General features: G+C 36.8%; 1 long non-coding RNA gene across 1 annotated transcript; it reads left to right on the top strand.

The window, feature by feature from the left end:
• Positions 1-1,885: 1,885 nt before the first annotated feature.
• On the top strand, positions 1,886-5,695 carry LOC105439908. The gene is made up of 2 exons (XR_971444.2): positions 1,886-2,266; positions 3,961-5,695. It is a non-coding gene; the product is annotated as an uncharacterized LOC105439908 (long non-coding RNA).
• The last annotated feature ends 305 nt before the right edge of the window (positions 5,696-6,000 follow it).

A 6,000-nucleotide genomic window follows, 5' to 3' on the forward strand; every position in this document is an offset into this window, starting at 1 on the left:
TGGGAAGGTTTTTCAAAATGGGGGGGGGGGGCTAAAGTATTAACGATCAGGTAGAGCAAAGCAAAGCAAAGTGGGGCGTTCCAGGGGCAAAGCCCCAACGGTGTCAAGGGGCGGAGCCTCGTAAAGCTCAAGGGTTTTAGGCGTTCATTAAGGTCAGATGAGCATCCTGGGGGCGGAGCCCCCGGAAGCTCAGGGGTTTAGGCATTAAATTACGATCATGTGATTGTGAGCATCCAGGGGCCGCCTTATTGCCCTTGGTGGGGTCCAGGGGGCAGAGCCCGGGAAGTTCAGCCATTTCAACAACATTTGTAAATCAATGGTATCGAATAAGAAATAAACCACGTTTGAATCTCATTTGGGGGGAATTGCCCCCAAAGCCCCCCCCCCCCTATCAGTACGCACGGGAGGGAGCATAGTGAATGAGAGGGGTGAAGGTGACTGAAGTGACTGCCCCCTCACATGTTTTTGAAGTTTTGTTGCATTAAAAAATTACAGTACTTAGCAAAACTATAGTATAAAATCTAGTATTATACTTTGTTTACACCTCAATTTTCTCGGTATTTGCTTGTAAATTTTGAAGGGTATTTGGCGAGGGAGCGTAACTACCGAGTGAGAAGATTTTTTCATTTTTATTTGTCTTAACGCTGCATTCTTGGGCCCTCCAGAGCCTAAAAGTGTGTTGCATCCTTTAGTCAGTATTTGCTATACATTTTTTTTTTTTTTTTTTTTTTTTTTTTGGGGGGGGGGGGGGGGGGCACTTTTTCAAATTTTGAGGGGGGACGACGATACCCCCTAAAAAAATTGAGGGGGGACGTGTCCCCCCCCCGTCCCCCGGGATCGCCGGCCCTGCGCCCGACTGACGAGGGTATGTGCCTGCCAACTACCATTCTCTTCATTTGGCTTGCCCTGGCTCTCTTCCCCTACAAGGCATCGAGGTATATTGGCGAAGAATCTTTCAAACAATAGGTCCCTGGTTGAATATTTGTTCAGGGCTTTCATCCTTGGACGAGGTGTTTTTGCCCACGTTTGTCCCTCTCGACCTAGGTGTTAAATGGATTCCTGACCATTTTGCAGGCCGGGAATGAAAAGCAGTATTAATGCCTAACTAATTTGGCTACCCTGGTATATATTGAACAATTTCATTATTAATAATTAAATTGAATTTGAATTTATTAACAACAACACATCAAAATAATAATAGTACCTGAACAATCATACAATGCAAAAAAATAATAATGAAGCATGAATACATAACGGAACTGTAATGTTGATTGAACATTAATGGTTTTAAAACGATATTTTGACATAGGTGTGCACAACATTTTATGTACAAGATATAGACGTAAATATGTGTATTACTAATATTTAGGTGAAGTTGTTAATGGGAACTAGAAGTTAACAAGTGCTAGTCGAGGGTAGTTACATTCTTTGGAAAGATGATTATTATCTTTGTGTAACCGTTATGTATGGAAATTATTCTTTAATTATGTGTATATAATGTATGGATGTACTGTATATGATGCAATTTGTTTTAAAGAAAAAAAAAGAACCCTGTGGAAGGAGATATTGTTTTTCTTCAAAGATTTGTTTTTAAAATTTGTATGTGGAACTTGTTGGTTTTTTATTTAAACAATAAACACAAACATTATACAGTAAACTCATCCTTTTGTTTCATTTCTAAAAGAAAAAGTTTTAAGAAGCTAAAACATTATAATGAAAACAATCATCACTATCACAATCATCATGTCAACCTGAATACAATTGGACAATCTGAACTTTTGCGGATTTTTAAATATTTTTTTTCGGGGGGGGGGGGCGGGGGGCACCTGTCCTCGCCTCCCCCATTTAAAATCCGAGGATCATACCTTGAGTATATAAGTCGAAGGATATGCGCCCTCCTTCATTTCGAGTTGATAAACATTTATTTTTCTTTGCATGTCACCAAATTCAAGGAATATTTGCTCCCCCTCTTTTTAATTAAATGCTGGATCCGTCCCTAATCCGGGAAGGAGGAAATAGGTGTCGAGCTGATAAAAGAATTCTGTAGTTTGGTTTCAATCATTTCGGAGAGAAACAGTTGACGGCGAGAAGACTCCACTCTGTTTGAAAAATCATCACTTTATCAGCACCAAATAATTGCGGTTAAGAGCGACCAGTCAAACTTGCTCGGAAAAGATGAAGTTGACAATTTGTTTCATCATATCGGCGATCTTTTTCACGCCAATCCTCGGGTGGCCATGGATCACAGCGTTTCATCATTATATCCGTAAGTTGATAACAAAGAAGTTACTACATACTCTTCCAGCCATTTCATGGGGATTTGATAAGGTTTTTTTTTACACAATCTCTTTTTTTAAACATGTTGTGTGCATGTGTTTATAAGAAGTTTTCGTTAAAGTAGTCCTAAGGCACTACCCTTCGGTTCTTTAATGCATTTTACTTTTTACCAACTATTGCTAACGGCGATACTAAAGCACAACGTCTTTATAGGCTGTGTTACTGACATGCTGAAGTTAACCCTCCATGTGTTAATTATAGAGATACGTTGTATCCTCCTCTGTTTTGTCTTGTCAACATGTGAAGTTGGTAAATGGGTGTGTTTACATAATCCTGACATTATATTTGACATGACGTACATAATGAAATCTGCAGGACCCATCTGATTTGTAATCCCGACGGAAATTTTTTGTCAGGTAATTATTTATTGTAACATTAGATGGGTTGAAATCGACACAACTTTCAAGTTTTGAGACGCTCGGGGGGGGGGGGGGGTGGGGTGGGGAGGGATAAACCCGACGGATGAGGTAAGGTTGAACAATTTGCTGTAAATGGTGTTTGAGGGGACGAATCTGAAGGATAATATGGGGTGACTATTGTGGGACAGTCTCCAATATAAATGTGGTTACATTTAAAAGCAACTGACAATAATTGCGCATGCAGTTTGAAAGCTTCAGGTTTAATAAGACCTCATTCTCACTCACTTTGTGCACCGGTCCAGACTAGAACGGTCTACGTTAGAGCGATTCAATGGTTAAACAAAATAACATGAAGAACTTGCTAGAAAGAGTAAATAGTAGAATGATAAAATCAAGAATAACAAACAGAAAGAAAGAGAAAATGACAAAAGGATAAAAGTAATGTCAAGATGAGAAGAAAGAAAAACATAGTGATAACAAGATAAAAACAAAAAATAACATAAGGAACATAAAAAGAGAAGATTACAGAAAGATCAAGATAAAGAAAAAAATCAAACCTAAAGAAGATGAAAGGAGAAAAACAAAGAATAGTCTAAGGAGATTTTTTTTTTAAATTCGAAGAATAGGATAATAAAAGGTGAAACGCCCCGAATAAGACAGATTAATGGATAACTTGTAGCAAGAAGTAATGTAAGAGAGAAAAAATTAACTTTGAATATTTTTCTGATAAAGCAAAGTTGTAAAAGAAGAACAAAAGAAAGATAAGGGATGATTTTTTTTGAAGAAAATAGGGATGGAAAACTAAAAAAACCTACGATAGAGAACTAATGGATACAGAACATCAAACGAAAAAAGTGCATAATAATTTTGTGAGGGGATGACAAATACCTATAACTTGACGACCAGGCCGGCACGAACATTACCCGTGCTGTCACAGCGATCGTGCAATAGGAAAGGTTCATGTTACTACGGTTTTGCGGGTCTCATCATGTAAAAATTGCGACCGTGCCTATGGATCGGTCCAGTGGATCCGTCTAGCGTAGGCAGGTCCAACGAAGTGAGTGAGAATGAGGTCTAACTTGAATATTAAAGCATCGATTTTTAATAGCATTTATTCCCGATATTAACACTACCACGGGTCGAAGGTAATGGCCGCAAAAGCAATATATATTAGGGCACACGTGGTTTTAATACAAGCAAAAGACAATGAGCTTTTAGCACGATTCCATATTTATTCAGAAAACTCTATTTGATCTGTTTTTAGCCTACCGGGAAGGACCAGGTTCCCTAGTCACTCACCTTTCAATCAATTTTGACAATTTCGGCTGTAACGTCCGTAACCTTCCTGATAAATCGCTAGAAGTTTTGTGGAGATCGTTGTGGAAACGAGATATTCGCCTCGGATCCTGGAAAAAGGAGCATTCCATGGTCTACTTCAGAGGAAAGACCTATGAGTTCACTGCAGATAATGTGAGACATTACGGAGGAGGAATAGGGAGATATAACACCCTCAGCTGCCCAGTGAAACGGTCCAATGCCGGACACAGCCTCTGCACAGCGAGTCAGGCGACAGCGCTGGCGGAGTCGTATCATAACACCCATTCTTACAATGTATTGACAGACAACTGTCATTGGTTCGCTGAGTGGCTAATCAATAGACTATTGAACAATGAATGTAGAGTATAGTGAGTGGCATATGAAAGAGAGTTCGTATTATGACTATGAGATTCCGTGGAAGAAGAGAATAATCGAATATATTACCTGTAAGTGTAAACAGGTTAATGTAAAAAAGCAAAGACGAACAAAGATGGGATCAAGAATCCACATATATTGATTAGAAATAAAACATAACAAGTAAGTTTCCAAATAAGGAAAAAGGATATATATATATATATATTTTTTTTTATATAGGCCTACATCTATTTGAAATAATCTCTTAAGAAGAAAAAAGGAGCTTTTCAATAATCAAGTTAGCTTTAGTTTTGCTTTTTGCCCCGTCAATTTTTTCGTTATGTACCATAACCGTCGTTCTTGTATGAAATGAAACGATGGAAGAAAAAGAAACAACGACAACAACAGTAACGAAAGGAAATAAGAGCCAATATGTTTGAGAAGGAATTCGAATATAAAACTATCATTTTAGAGAAATACTCCCTGAAAAGTACATAATATGTTTATTATATACGTCAGGCGAGGATATGACATAACCATTCGTTATTCGTTTAATTAGGACAGTAAAAATACTATGTACATCTATATGCCTATATTCAAGCTTTGCATTTATTGATATAGATTTCTCCATACTGTATGTTTTTTTGTATAGAAGAGCATCGTCTACTTGTATCGTCTAATCTTAGGAGAATACAGTTTATTTTATAATACATTGATATGCATCAAATTCGTATTTGTATAATTTTTTTCATTCTAATTTTTTAATCACCATGATTCTTTTATTATATTGTTACATTTCTTGAAAGTGTCAAGAATTAAAAAAAAAAATACATTAAACAAATATGTATGTTTTGATCTTAATTGGACTTGAAAATAAATGCTACTTGATACGTGATAAACATGTACTCGTATAAAGTAGCACATTGTTTTGTAAAGTTAGTGAGAAAAAACATCATAATGATTTTGTTAATAGGCACCAATAGCTTCATAATAAATTACGTAAGCTTAACCGAATCAACATTCACTTTTGAATAAGGTAACAGATTATTCTTATGTCTCATTTTCTGCTTTATATTACTATTACCGCTTTTTTTTAAATTTTCAATGGTGTCAAGTATTTTTACATGTCAAGTTCATGTGTAAACTTAACTTAATAATTTACATTAGGCTATGATTACATGTTTTTAAGTGTAAAATTAAAAAAAATGACCTTACTCATCTTATTGTTAATAGCCCTATATTTTGTTAGCATGTTTTATCATAAAATAAAGGATACGTAATTGAAATATAAAATGTAATGTAAGATTAAAATAAAGCATGAGTTTAACAAATACTGTTGATCATTTATCATGGCACTTGGCTGTTACATGCGCTCATAAAAAAGAAATAGGGAGAAAGAGAGAGAGAGAGGCTTAGAAAAGGGGAGTAAAGTTTGTGTGGGGTTGCGTGTGTGTGGATGTGTTTAAGTGAGAGAGAGAGAGAGAGAGAGAGAGAAGGGAACGAATTAAGGGTGGGGGTACGTGTGTGTGTGTGTGTGTGTGAGGGTGTGCTTAAGAGACGGTGGATGGAGGTAAATTGTATGCTCGGGTAGGGATGTGTAAGAAAGAAAAAGAAAAAAGAGTTGAACCAAAAG

The sequence above is a fragment of the Strongylocentrotus purpuratus genome, unplaced genomic scaffold (assembly GCF_000002235.5).
Source record: "Strongylocentrotus purpuratus isolate Spur 01 unplaced genomic scaffold, Spur_5.0 spur5_scaffold_9, whole genome shotgun sequence".
Taxonomy (NCBI): domain Eukaryota; kingdom Metazoa; phylum Echinodermata; class Echinoidea; order Camarodonta; family Strongylocentrotidae; genus Strongylocentrotus; species Strongylocentrotus purpuratus.